We start from the raw sequence: 15,000 nt of genomic DNA on the forward strand, positions 1-15,000 counted from the left end.
ATGATGTCTCGAGTAAATGTGAATACTAAACAAATGTGAGACATGTCGTTTACAAAATATACGGTTAGAAAACACAGAAAATCCTAATAGGTGGAAAGATCGAATAGGAGCGTATAACATATGGATAAAAAAGGGAAACATCTATCTTTATTAGACAAAGGAAAAATATAGTCAGAAAATAACGTGGGGAAGTAAGACGACTCAAAGAATCAGCACATAGGTGGGCTGCGATCAACTACTAAGTAGTCCTAATATCTAATTGATCACCATATTGGAACCGTTTGAATATGTATAAAATAAGTATATATATATATATATATATATATATATATATATATATATATATATATATACATATATGTATATATATATATAATAAGTAGTATATATATAAATATATATATAATAAGTAGTATATATATATATATGCATATATATGTGAAAGTGTCTGTTTGTCTGTTTGTTTGTGTGTGTGTACATTTCCCTACTCCCTACACAATAACTCTATCAATTGTCAGTCTACTGACTCAAAATTTGATATACAGGATACTGCGATTTCGGAAAATCTTTGTAATCTGTCTGCGGCCAGAAATCTGGCTGTTAAGGGGTCAAAGTTCAACGATTTAAAGTTTTAGAACTCTACCAAACTCCTTCACCAATTTTGGGTTTAAACACTTGCCATTTTGGATATAGTTCCTTGGACATGGATCTAAGTTTATACCTTGATTTGAGTTCAAAATAATAAATGTTAAAGTGTCATAATAGTGGTTAAAACTAAAAGTATTTGACCGCTTCGATCTCTATCAAATTATTCAGACATTTTCTGGTCTAAACATTTTAAATTTTACATAACGGATACTCAGAAATAGGGCAAACTTTTTAATCGGTTTGGGTCGAAAATTTGAGTTACCAATATATAAATGTATGTATGTATTTATGTTTGCATAAAACTTTCGATAGAGGCGACGGATTTTTACAAAATCAGTATCGTTTTAAACTTCGAGTTTTCAGACGACAAATATCGGAAAATTGGTTAAAAACATTAACTTCTTAACCTTTAACTAGGCACTTTTCTACAGGGGGATCAAATTTTTCGCCAATATTTTCGAAAGTCATCCTTTCCTTTCGATTGTCTAACCTTGATTAAAACCCACGCCGCTTCCGGTTTGGCGGTTGTTGTAACAACAAAGACGTCACGTTTCCCCCGTTCTGTTCCTCCTGTACGGTACAGGTTCGTGCCTGCCTTCCTACTCCCACTTTTTTATGCTCAACACACACACCTTCAAACACCCGGTCAACCCCCCTTGAAATGCTAGTCTATTTCATTCAATGATATATGATTAAGATGTTAATTGTTACCCAAATATACAAAGATATATATATATATATATATATATATAAATATATATGTAAATATATATGATGTATGTATATATATATATACATATATATATATATATATATATATATATATATTTACACATATATCTATGCAAATCCTTGTTTAATAGTAGCACCCCCATTTCCAAATATTAAACGAAGAGGATTTTCAAAAAATCTTAAAACCGACGAAGTCAGTGTAACATTATCTTTCTTCACAATAGGCAAAACTAATTTTTCTATAAAATCTGCCTACAGTGTCTAAAGATAATAGAATTAGCCGGTATTGCTTTCTTGCAAAACAGACCAACGGAAATGAAATTGTGTGCAACGCCTTTGGATCATTTATCAACATCTGATGGATTTTATTCAGTGCATTTTTTTAGATTTGAAATATATAGTGTGGAAAGTGACGAAACTGGAATTTCTCAAAGGACTTTGGGCGGATTTTAAATTTGAACTCACACAAGATCAATGTGTAAACGTGAAGCAACAAATGAAAGAACATAAAAAAAATAAACATATTTTCTATGAGGAGATAACACATTAATGAAATATATTTTAACGGCTGCAGATATTTTGCACGAATGATAATACAATGCACAAATTACATTACACACACAAACACCCACACATACACACAAACACACATATATATGTATACGTGTGTGTATATATATATATGTACATACACATATATATGTACACATATAGAGATTTTACTATATACCAGGTACCATAAAATATGTCCGTGCCTCGCAATTAAGGATAAAATATATGATTCATGTAAAATATCACCCCGCTTCTTATCCAAATCTGTATATATATATATATATATATATATATATATATATATATATATATATATATATATATATGTATGTTTGTGTGTGCGTGTGTATACATGTGTATATATATGCATATATGTATATATATATGCGTGTGGGTGTGGGTGTATATATATATATATGTGTGTGTATATACATGTGTATATATATGCATATATATATGTATATATATATGTGTATGTATGTGTATGTGTATATATGTGTGTGTATATATACATGTGTGTATATATGCATATATATGTATATATATATATATATGCATATATATATATATATAAACTCTAACATACCTATTTCAGAAATAAATTTCGGTCTAGATGCATATATATATATATATATATATATATATATATATATATATATATATACATATATATATATATATATCACAATAACGAAAGGGTGACTTTTTTTGCTTTTATGATTCATTGTTAAAAGTAAAATTCGTTTTGCAATAAAGTAAATGGAATGGAGAAGATAAAATGAAAATAAAAAAATGTAGTCATCTGACCGTATTTGCCCTTGCCTTCTCGCAGCTGTACTGAGGGATTTAAATAAAAGTTAAATCAAAAATATATACATTTTTAGTAAGTACTGTTGTGTGTGGGAAAAGGTGGGGAAGTTATTTAAACAAAGCAATGTTTTGATAAATTTCGACGAACCTAGAGACGAATCACGCTAAAACCCAAGATACATTCCCTCCGTTTACATAGAGAAGGTTTACTGACCCAAACGCGGATAGTCTCCAAGATCTTTAAATGGAATGTTGAGTGACTTCCCGACCTTTATTGTTCTCTTCTTGTTTCTGCCTTATTTATTTGAAAACATATCTTACTCTTAATTATGGAGTATACACGTCTTTTCTCAAGGATTACGATATTTAAAATCTTACCCCGATATTGCGTATTAATTATATATATATATATATATATATATATATATATATATATATATATATATATATATATATATATGCATGTGTGTATACGTATGTATATATATATATATATATATATATATATATATATATATATATATATATATATATATATATATATGTGTGTGTGTGTGTGCGTGGGGGTGAGTGTAAGTAGAGAAATCAAATAATACAATATGTGTTATTTTTCCTCATTACATATAAACAAATACCTTCGACTTCTAAACTTGTGCGGTGTTTACGTCACATGTCTTGAAATATGTTTTTTGCAGCCGTTAAAAATGTAATTACTACAATCATCCTCATATTTTAATGTTTAAAGATGCGCAAATAACGCTTATAATACTGTTTACTGAAACTGAATACTATTCCCTACGAACATTTTGATTTTACTGTCGATCGGATGCTGTTCTTTAATCCTTTAATAATGTACGAAATCTTACACCAAAGCGAGCGGAATTGGATTTGTGTTCTTAATTTATTAACTTATCATTTATCGATAGATAGTCTACAGCTGATTAGCTCTAATTTACTATTTTTTTTTTTTTATATATTTTGTAATTGTACATATTGTGCTATTAGTTATGCGGATGTCGTCGTCTCATATATTTTGCAATAAGATGATAACGTTACAGCAGCATATTGAAATTAGTATTTAAATTTAAACAAAATAGTCCTCATAAAAATCTCATAACATTTGTAATATCTATGCATATGAGAAAGAGAGTCTACTATGTACATATATGTGCACAGTGATATCAGTATTTTTTAGTCATATGTAGGAACGTCAGGGAGTGTTCATCTCTTATTTCTGAGACGTCTGTTTTTTTTATTTAAGTTTAGCTATAGTTTTCTTAAAAGAAGAAAAGTACACATTTCTCTGAAGATGTAGAATTATTTGTAGTATTTAAAATCTATTCGAAGAAGAAAAAAAATTGTAATCGTTATTTTTACCTATTGCTCTTTTTTTCGGTTATCTTTGAATTTTCTCGAGGAATATATTTGCGCAGCTGCATCTAACAATTTAGTTACAATGGCTGATTGGCTGTCTGCCCGTGTGTCTAAATTAAATGCCACCGATTAAATGATACGATGCCTTATAGATAAATAGCTTATTTTAATAGTAAATGTCTATGATGCTAAACAGTGTATTATGCTGCTTTTTTATTCGTTTCAATACCTTATGATGACAAATGGCAGTTATATATAATCGGTCTCTACCTATATAAGAATGCAAGACAGGCATGATGGATGGAGAAAGCATAAATAACAGAGTGCAGTACGCAAGCGCATAGAGTTACAATTTTAAGTGCATATAAGAAAATAATGCACTAATCGAGACGTAAGAAATTTTGGTCATGCAATGTTTAATATAAAAATGAAAGGGTATCATGAACATGAGTATTTTATCATGTGAGGAAGATAGAAGAAGAGCAGACGCTCATAACATTAACAGTATATGTTGATCACACTTTTTCCACTCATATTTGTAAAGCAAAAGCTAGCGAGAACTGTTAGTCACTTCGCGTTAATTAGTTTTCCTCCCTTTAGAAATTTGAACAAATGAGAGAATATGAGAAGAAAGAACTTATCCTGCCTTTACAGAGTTCAAAATAGGCCTCGTAGCCTCGTAGTGGATGCCCTTTTCCCTTCCCTGCAACCTCTTTCTCACAGAAGGCATGTTGCGAGGTTTCTCTGCTTCATCGTTATTTTCATGGCTAGTGCTTGGCTGAGCTTTAATCTATGCACCCCCAAACTTTCACAATAAACACCCATCTAGCGGAAAACACTATCACTAATTTCCATCACCCTTTTTCTGTGTCAAAACGTAAACATAGATTCCATGAGCAAAGCTTCTTTCTTAGAACTGAACGCCTATGGAACTGTCTTCTGTTTTCCTACTTTCCAGCTACTACAATATGGTTGTCTTCAAGTTTTTGATGAGCCGTTCCATATAAGTTTACAAATTTACCGAATTTCCATTACTAACGATTACTATATTGTCCAATTTCTACTGCATACATTTTAACCCTTATCCTCGAGTGGTCTATTGACCTCTATACGGGTTGATTCTTAAGTTAAAAATAAATATCTATAAATATAGAAATGATTCGTTCTAAAAGTAAGTCGGCATATGTTCTAACCTAAAAAAAATACGTTGAAAATCTATTAATACAAGGCTGATCTCATTGAAACAAATAGTTGTTGTACGTCGGATTGCTTTTTCTACATAGTGATCACCATTCTAAATACGCGTTGGCTAACCGTTTAATGCCTTGGTCGTAAAGTTCAGAGAACGCTCTGTCACTCAGATCCTTCTCCGCATTCTGAAATTTACGAATCTATCATTTTTAATATGCTGACATCAATTGCATCCTCTTGGTGAACAAGAGACGCCAATGGATATTGATAGTTTTTTTGTAAGGAAGATTTCAATGGACCAACAGTTGCTTTGTTAGTCAATATTTGCATTAGACAGATTAAACATTCAGGTAATTAATGCATTTGTTAAGACATTATAACGGTGCAGTTTGCAACTCATTTGACATATCCAGGAAAAAAATAAAATAAAATAAAAAAAAAATATTAATGGGAACGTTGTTTCTATATATACTGTTCGCTGCAGTGAACACCAGCAAGAAGTCAACGAAATAGGCTCTAAATGGAACAAAGCTGTAATAAAGCTTCCCGATTTAGCACTTCCAAAACTACGCACACATGTTTTATTACAATTGTACATTCTAGAGGGTCAATAAAAAGTACGGTGTTTCCACTTTAGGTTTCTGCACCTTTTCTAAATCAGGTTAGTCATGTTTCCGTCGAAGCTGTTCATTTCTTGCTTATAATTTCGGTTAACTTCGCGTGATTAGTCAAGTAGAAAAAAATCTGGTCTTTAATAAAGTGTCTTTAATCAAGTAAGAATTAAGGTCGATGTTTGGTTTTGTATTATATCGTAGAATTTGCGTTGCTATCAGTTATAGACATGTCTTTGTCCGAAAATAACTATAGGATACGAGAAACTGCGTGATAACACGTATAATCAAGTAAGTCTTTGATACATTGTGTCATGCAAATCTATTCATACTTTACTCAACTATACAAATACTAACTTAATGTATCTAATAAATTGACAGATAATTACGGAGTGTCAAAGAAACATTCTAGCATGCTTGTTAGAAATGTTATATTTACGTTTTAGTCACTATGGATTTCATTGTGTTGGATATATAATCGGAATGGACAACTTTCCCACAATAGTTGAAGTAGATGGTTTATAAACATATCGTCTGTGATCCGTCGTTCGGTTTTCGAGTTTCTTGCAGAGATACGCATGTAAAACTTGGGTTAACTGCCGAGTTGTTTACGAGGAAACAACTGTATGAAGGTGATTATACAGAAACTCACACATATGTATATATGTATGTATATTGGTATATATGTATATATATATATATATATGTGTGTGTGTGTGTGTGTATGTTAATCTAGCTCAAAATCTTCAGCATATAAATTCTGCTGTATTACTGTTTCCTCCTGCTCGACGAATAACTGCAAAAACGACGAATCACATGAATAAATCAGCAAGTTAACGGATTCTACAAAATCACATTTTTACAAAAAAGTAATCGACAAAGTAAAAGCCTTTACTAAACTAAAGATATGGTTACATAAAATAGTATACGCGTGGGGATAGATCATATATATATATATATATATATATATATATATATATATATATATATATATATATAAAATGTGAAACAAGTTAATGTTTATGATATACAGGATGCCCCAAAAAAGAACAGGTCCCAACTCTAATTAGGCCCCGTTTCTTAGTGTTTTGTCCGAATGAAATGAAACTTTGGTCATAACTAGTTTATTATATTCAAAACATCACATCAGAAGGCTAGGTTCTGTGGCCGTTTTTCTCCGTTGACTGTAAAATGCTCAGAAAAACAATTGCATGCCCTCCGTTTTTGGGTCACCCTATATTAATATACGAGAGAAGTCACCCATTAAATTCGGAAGTTACGTGTGTTACTGAAATGATAAAAAAAAATTGTCTTACAAGTTTGTATATGTAATGATTATAAATACATTTGCAATGCAATATCAGCAGTTATCAAATCCTAAGTTCCAAGAAAAAATTCATGTAATAATCATTTAGCGTTGTTCGGCGCTATAAGAGAACGAACATTTAGGTGACACAATAGCAATTTCCTTACAATAAGGATTCACATAAAAAGACGGTTTACCATGATTTCTTTTACATTAGACTTTAAAACGGCCACACTTTAGTCACTTGAGGAAACGATTATATGTTGTATGGTAACACATATTTCATAGAAGTTCCGTTTCGTTTCTGCCGAAAGTAAAGGAAAGAAATAAACTTGCTGTGGTTTTATGTAGATTAAATATGTCTGTGAATATCTTACAGGCGAAAAGGAAGTTAAAGCTTAGTCAAGAACCTGCACTGAATAACATAGCGTAGAGAGAAAGAAAAATGTCTGCAATATTCCGAACACATAACAGTTTCCCAAACTCACAACTCATGTAGTCACGTGTCTTTTTGTCTGGAAATAAGCTATTATGTATTTGCTCTGAGAGTATTCCAGTTTAATAGATACGCTTTCAACTTATTCTAAAATGTAGTAAATGTAATAAAAACAAGATTGGCTATTCCATGGTAGTATGTGTTTTTATTTACAATACATATTATTGATTGATTGTCCTCCTAGATTAGTGTTTGTTATACAAAACTTCTTTAATGTTTTTGAAAATGTATTATACCTGCAGCACTTGCGAATGACCTGTTGTCAAATTCAACTGTAGATAATATAACACATGTATTCTATATGCCTAGAAACATAGTTGCTTTACAATGTTTGGTAAAATGTAACTTTTCATTTACTGCTGATCTAGATGTAAATGACTAAAGTACTAAGCACATTTCCATGTAATGGAAATGCTTCATACTTAGAAGTTACAATTATCACGCCATATTTATGATACATTCTATAAAGAATATCTGTTATTTTTCCACTATACACTATTAGGAGAAAAAACGATATATATATATATATATATATATATATATATATATATATATATATATATATATATATATATATATATATATATGATAACTGCAGCATCTTTCCAGATTATCGCTGCTACATTGAGTTCTCCCAATCTCGTCGTCCATACCATCTGCCATTTGCATATCTTGAAGAAGATGTGACATACAGATTGACCAATTTTCACTTAGTTGACTTCCTCTGGAGGTGGAAGGGTATACATATGTACAATCACATCCTTGTCAAATCAGCACTACACTTGGTAACTTTGCTGCGTATAAAACATATCGTTTGGTTCGGACTAATAAGTGCAAAGATGACCTGAACAGGAGGTTTGTGCGACTTAAGGTCGTAGACGTAGCAAGCTTTTGACAAAAGCACTCGCTCAAACGTGTCGCATTTCCAGCTCTGTGTGTCACGGTTAAGTCCATTAATTAAAACATTGTTAAGCTCTTGCTTCAGATTTCTATGGCCTTGCTTTATTTTCGCTAGTGCCTCACAGCTTTCACGTCCAAGCTTTCGCAACTTCGGCCTGTGCAGAGTAAGTTCTTCCCATGTGTCAATGTCGATTTGTAAAACTTTCAAATTATTTTTTTAGAGTCCCTGAACCTATATATATATATATATATATATATATATATATATATATATATATATATATATATATATATATATGAACATGTTCATATATATATTTATATATATATGAACCTGTTCATATATATATATATATATACATATATTATATTTTCATATATATATATATATATATATATATATATATATAAGGACAGAGAGAAAGAGAGAGAAAGAGAAATAAATAAAGAAGTTGGATAGAAAGATACATGTACATAGACTATGAGAACATCTAATATATGAATATATACAAGAGTATACATTGACGTATTATTTTTGATTTGTACATCTTAAACATTTTAAAATTTCTTATGCAACTAATACTTTTTTATTGGTGTAAATGTATGATTTTTATAAATACTTTATGTGTTGTCTCATCTTTTCTATCTCGAAATAGATATTTCCAGTGAAAACATTTTGTCATTTACTTCTTTTTAACTGTTGTTTTCTGGGGTTTTTTTCTGTCAGTTCTTCTGAACGCAATTAATGAGAAATATTTTATTCCTTTTTCAGATTTTTGTGCTGCTTTCATAATTCGCCTCGCGTCTCATTCTCCTTTAAAGTTATCGTATTCGTGCGTTTTTTGCTTCCCAGATATAGTTCGTTACATTCTTTATGCACACATATTCACGCAAACACTAATGTACATGCGAATACATACATACCCATATATATATATATATATATATATATATATATATATATATATAGAGAGAGAGAGAGAGAGAGAGAGAGAGAGGGAGAGAGAAAGAGAGTGAGAGACAGAAAGAGAGAGATATGGATTGAGTAAATAAATTTCCAAATGAAAACACCAAGATTGTTTTATATTTCTTTAAGTAGTCGTGAACCGTAAGAGAGTATACAACGTTCTTTGAGTTCTACGCGTATACGGAATTGTGCTGTGAACCCGCAGCAAGACTTATATCCTTTATAGTTGAAGGAAAATCCACCCACAAAGTAAACAAAGATGTAACATCAACCATTGTAATATAACGACACAAACTATATTGTGGTCGATAAACGAATTGACTGTATTCAAAACTCGCATATCACATGAAGATGTAGAAACTAATTCTCATGCGAAAGAAGAGCATGTTTTAATTGAAAGTACTTAGAAGTGCTACCTTCGGTGTTTAGTTTTGGGAACTCTTGTTTTCATTAAAAAATCTCCCACAAAATAATTTCTGATAATAATAATTATGATTTCGTTTACCAACGTCTCTCTAAAAAGAGATGCGATTCATTCTCAGAGAACTTCCCTCAATCCCATCTCCAAACAAGGAGCTTCAAAGATCAAGATCAAAGATAGAGAAGATGCAGAAGACAATAATAATAATAATAATAATAATAATAATAATAATAATAATAATAATAATAATAATCATAATAATAATAATAATAAGAATCCGCTAATTGTGGACCGGTATTACCTATTTTCTTAACCACATATATTACGATATACAACTACTCATTTATCATTAAAGATACTGATTTTGTGATAATTTTTTAAAAAACAATATTTTATTTTTTATTCTTTTCTCCGAAGAATGTTTCTATTAGTCCGAACAAAAGATTGTTGTATGTGAGAATGGCGTCACACAGAACATGCCTACTTTGTTTTAAGAACCGATGGTTAGGTAGATAGATAAGTAAGTAGGAAGGGAGAGTAAGAGAAAGATAAGGAGAGAAATAGACGTTATTTTATAACTGATATTAAACTCATCAAATGGGAAGATGATGCTGTATACATTTCTTATATATTCCCCTCGCTTATGAAAGACAAAAAAACAATGTATATCTTGAATGCCAGAAATTTCAACCATAGCACAAATGTAACTTTAAATAGGGATGAAAATACATGCATAATGTCATCTGCAATTATGTACACATTTTACCTTATGTAACATATAATGTAGTAATCCCGACTTCACATTTTGCAAATATCGTCTAATTTTTACATTATAAAAGAATGGTCAAATTTATACACAACAACATATTATAACATTATGAGAATTCAGTCTAAAAAATAGCAGCCATCAACAGCAATGGAATTCATGGTTACATCGATTTATGGATCTGCAGTCCCTTTTATCGACTTACAACTAAGCCCTTAACGCAACCATACGCGATTTACTCTTGCAAACTTTATTTTTTAAAAACAAGACAACTACATATGAAGCAACTCCAGATCGGAAAATAAAATATGCATAGTGCGTAATTTCTTTGAAAATGTAGAATATATTCAATCCTATTAATTTATTTTATTGCGGCCTATTATTCTCATCTTTATTAGTTGTTGTTTCACGACGTTTCGAACAACTATTCCCCTGGCCTTCGTCAGGTGGTAACAGCGACGGATAGGAACTTCGAATCCCCTAACTGCATTCTCAGCAATCACTACTATCTGTAGTTGTCGTCGTCTCACCACGTTGTGGCCAAGTAAGCCTCTGGTAGGCTTTGGGTAGGATTGAAACCGCTATCTTCAGAAAATGCTCATCTGGAACCGTAGAGATTCAACGTATCCTAAAACTTCAAGGCCTTAAAAATAACGGGAATCCTTCTAAAATAAATTGAATAATGTGGAGAATGACTTGAATGGCTTTGAGACTGACTGGTTGTCAAGTGAATGACCATTTTACATCAAATTGATACAGAAAAGAGATCCCCCACTTTATATCATAGTTACAAACATAAGTACAGCATGTAGTAAGAACAGATACAACACATTGATCTTGGCCAAAAGGCCAAGAAAAGCTGTATTTATTTGCTCCCCCACCGAGCAAATTAGGCACAGGGCCGGTTTTTAATGTTAGGAGTGAAGGGGAAATGGGGACAAACTCCCCGGGGAGTAGGGGAGCTGGATAGTGACAATTGGTATGAAGGGTTGCCCCTACATTGATCAAGGTCTTACAATGTGGAGTTAGTATTTATTTGCTCCCCCGCCGAGCAAATAAGGCACAGGGCCGATTTTTAATGTGAGGAGTTAAGGGGGAATGGGGGCCAGCTCCCCGGGGAGTAGGGGAACTCGATAGTGACAATTGGTATGAAGGGTTTCCCCTACATTGACCAAGGTGTTATATGTAGAGTTGCCCCCACATATGCTATTTGCTTGCAGTATCTGCCTGAACGGATACTACACTTTGATCTTGGCCAAGAAAAGTTGTATTTATTTGCTCCCTGTAGGATTAAATGAGGCACAAAGCCGATTTTTAATGTGAGTAGTGAAAGGAAATGGGGACCAACTCCCTGGGGAGTAGGGGAGCTGGATAGTGACAAGTGGTATGAATGGTTGCCCCCACATTGACCAAGGTCTTATATGTGGCGTCGCCCCCACATATCGTCTTTTCTTGCAGTATCTGCCGGAACAGATACTAAACTTTGCTCTTGGCCAAAACCCCCAGAAAAGCTTAAAGAGCTAAGAACAGCATCTATTAACAACAAACCTTTGATCTAAACCAAAAAAGTCCAAGCACAAATGTGTTACGGACAGACCGACAGCGGACCGACCGACCGACCGACCGACCGACCAACCGAGTGACTTATAGAGTCGCTTGCATATAATCAAATACAAATCAAGGTTTATGAAAGATGGTAAAATAAACTGGGATATTACAAATATGTAAATTATTTGACATTGAGAAGAGGCATGAGGCGCATAAAATAGTAGTTCGAAAATCACCGATCTAATGTAAGAGAAGTCGAAGTAATTGCGCTAGTGAAAGAGATATTAAAAGAATGTGTTCAGCATCTGAAATTAGTATATTTTTTAACAAACGTTAGAAAGCAAAACGACGTTAAAGAACTTTTTTCTAACGTATGATAAATACTCCAAAATGTTCTAATGTATGATAAACAAGAAATATTTTTGTACTAAAATATGATAAGTAGAAATATTTTTCTAGGTATAATATAAAAAACTAAAATTATGACGGTGTATATTTTTAGTGGTTTACTTACGTTCCTAAACGATTGCAAACTTGTTAAATTGATTAATACACAATTTATATATATATATATATATATATATATATATATATATATATATATATATATGTTTTTGTACGTGTGTGTGGGGGTGAGGTGTTGAAATTAATGTTTTAACTCTAAGAAAAAAAATCTCTCGTTCGTACTAAAGCATATAAAAACAAACTCTTATTGCGTAAAGCAATATTCTCTTGATGTTTCAACTCGTATTGGTCACAAAATTCCCAACCACTCGCAAAAAAAAACGTCATTATATACAGCCTTTTAATTGCGACACTACCACGATTTGCACATTTTTCTTCCCTTCTCTCCTTTTCTTGTACTGGACGGATTTCTGGTTCAAATGGCGGTGGTTCCTGTACATCTCATTTTGTAACCTCAGTAGTGTTGTTCAGTTCTATTACCCCGACCCTGATCTGATGATCACATAGGCTTCTTCCCGGCGGTGGTCTTATTTGTCGGGTGCAAGTGTGGACCCTCTTCATAACCGTGGGCTTCATCAGGAGCAAGCGTGTCTTCTACTCCTGCCTCATGACCATCTTCACAGTCTGTTTCGTCATCGGATATCAGACTTTCCGACATGCTCTCCAATGATGTTGTGCTTTCGTTATCTTCTAGCGAGGGTACACAGTATCGAGATCGTAGTTCCATCAAGTGTCGGGGCATCTCATCCGCCAAGACGGATTGTGGACTGATTATCTCGGTTACCCGACTCTGGCAAAATTTCGTGGTACACCGATTCTCTGGTGCCTTTACCCACACGTAATCTCCAATTCAGTATGACCATCCCAGGGACCTGCTACTGGGGCCATAACGTCGATTCCTTTCACCCGGATCTCGTACCAATATATAGCATTGACTGGTGAGGTCAAAGAAGGCTCGTTGTCTTTTGGAGTCACGTTTTACCAGTAGACCGCCTCTGGTATTGAACAGTGCATTCTAAACGCGATACACCTCACACATCGATCGCATCGCTCTGCTATGCCGTTCCCGGCTGGGGAATTTGCACTTAAGTATTTTAGAATGTGAAAGATGATATATTATTCTCACAATCCAACAATAGCGTTACTTAGACGAATCACAATAAACCGAAAAGCCAAGACGAGTATTACGCCCTCTTTTGGACATCAGGTGAATACATCCGAACTCAAGATTTCCAACTGGAATCTCTTGCAGATTGAGCGAGTATTTCGCTACGTAAGCAACAGAACCAAACACAAGAAACAGTCTGCGATATTCAGTGACTGTGGAAATAATTATCTATATACATACATATATATATATATATATATATATATATATATATATATATATATATATATATATATATATATATATGAATAAAATAGAATGCGAAAAGTATAAACACTTTTCTTTATTCGTTTTTAATTGGTGACGTGCAGGAATACAAAATAATAATATTATGAAAAAAAATTAAAAAAACTTTTTTTATAAGTACATAATTTTCGGCCGATCCTTCAGTCTTCATATATATATATATATATATATATATATATATATATATATATATATATATATATATATATATATATATGCATATACATACATATATATATATTTAACGTTTTTAACAATCATATATATATATGTGTGTGCGTGTGTGTGTGTGTGTGTATTGACAGCATTTAACCTTTAAAATCATATAAAAGATTTCTATATTCTTCATCATTCGTTGGAAAACTATTAAGTCAGTAAGTCATTTCATAACCTGCAATCAATCCATCAACTTGATCCCTCAAATTTACATTAATCCCTATGTAAATTTAAGGGATTATTAGTTGTTTAACATAAACCACTGTTTCAGGTAGTTAAAAGCAAAACGGTATATTAAAGTATGGTCCCACAGCTGTATTGATCAAACATCAATATGAATATAAAAATATATAAAGGATATATATATATATATATATATATATATACATATTCATATATATGTGCGCATGTATATAAGTATATATAACAAAGCATCCATATATTTTTAATCATAATGTATATATGTATATAAATTTTAAACATACATATAGTCTTGTATATTTATATATGCGTTCATATATAAATTATATATATATATATATATTTAATTTATATATATTAAATATTTAACTTCTCTCTCTCT

The 15,000-nt window shown here is 32.0% G+C and overlaps 1 protein-coding gene and 1 pseudogene across 12 annotated transcripts in view; both read right to left on the reverse strand.

Moving 5' to 3' along the window:
• The window catches only part of LOC145296730 (receptor-type tyrosine-protein phosphatase T-like), a 934,355-nt gene that overhangs the window by 893,166 nt on the left and 26,189 nt on the right, over positions 1-15,000 (reverse strand). The gene's annotated exons all lie outside the window — the stretch shown is intronic.
• Positions 11,474-11,635, reverse strand: LOC145297134 (U2 spliceosomal RNA; annotated as a pseudogene).

Source organism: Euprymna scolopes, chromosome 17 (assembly GCF_053919585.1).
Source record: "Euprymna scolopes isolate OS-2025 chromosome 17, ASM5391958v1, whole genome shotgun sequence".
In the NCBI taxonomy this organism is placed as follows: domain Eukaryota; kingdom Metazoa; phylum Mollusca; class Cephalopoda; order Sepiida; family Sepiolidae; genus Euprymna; species Euprymna scolopes.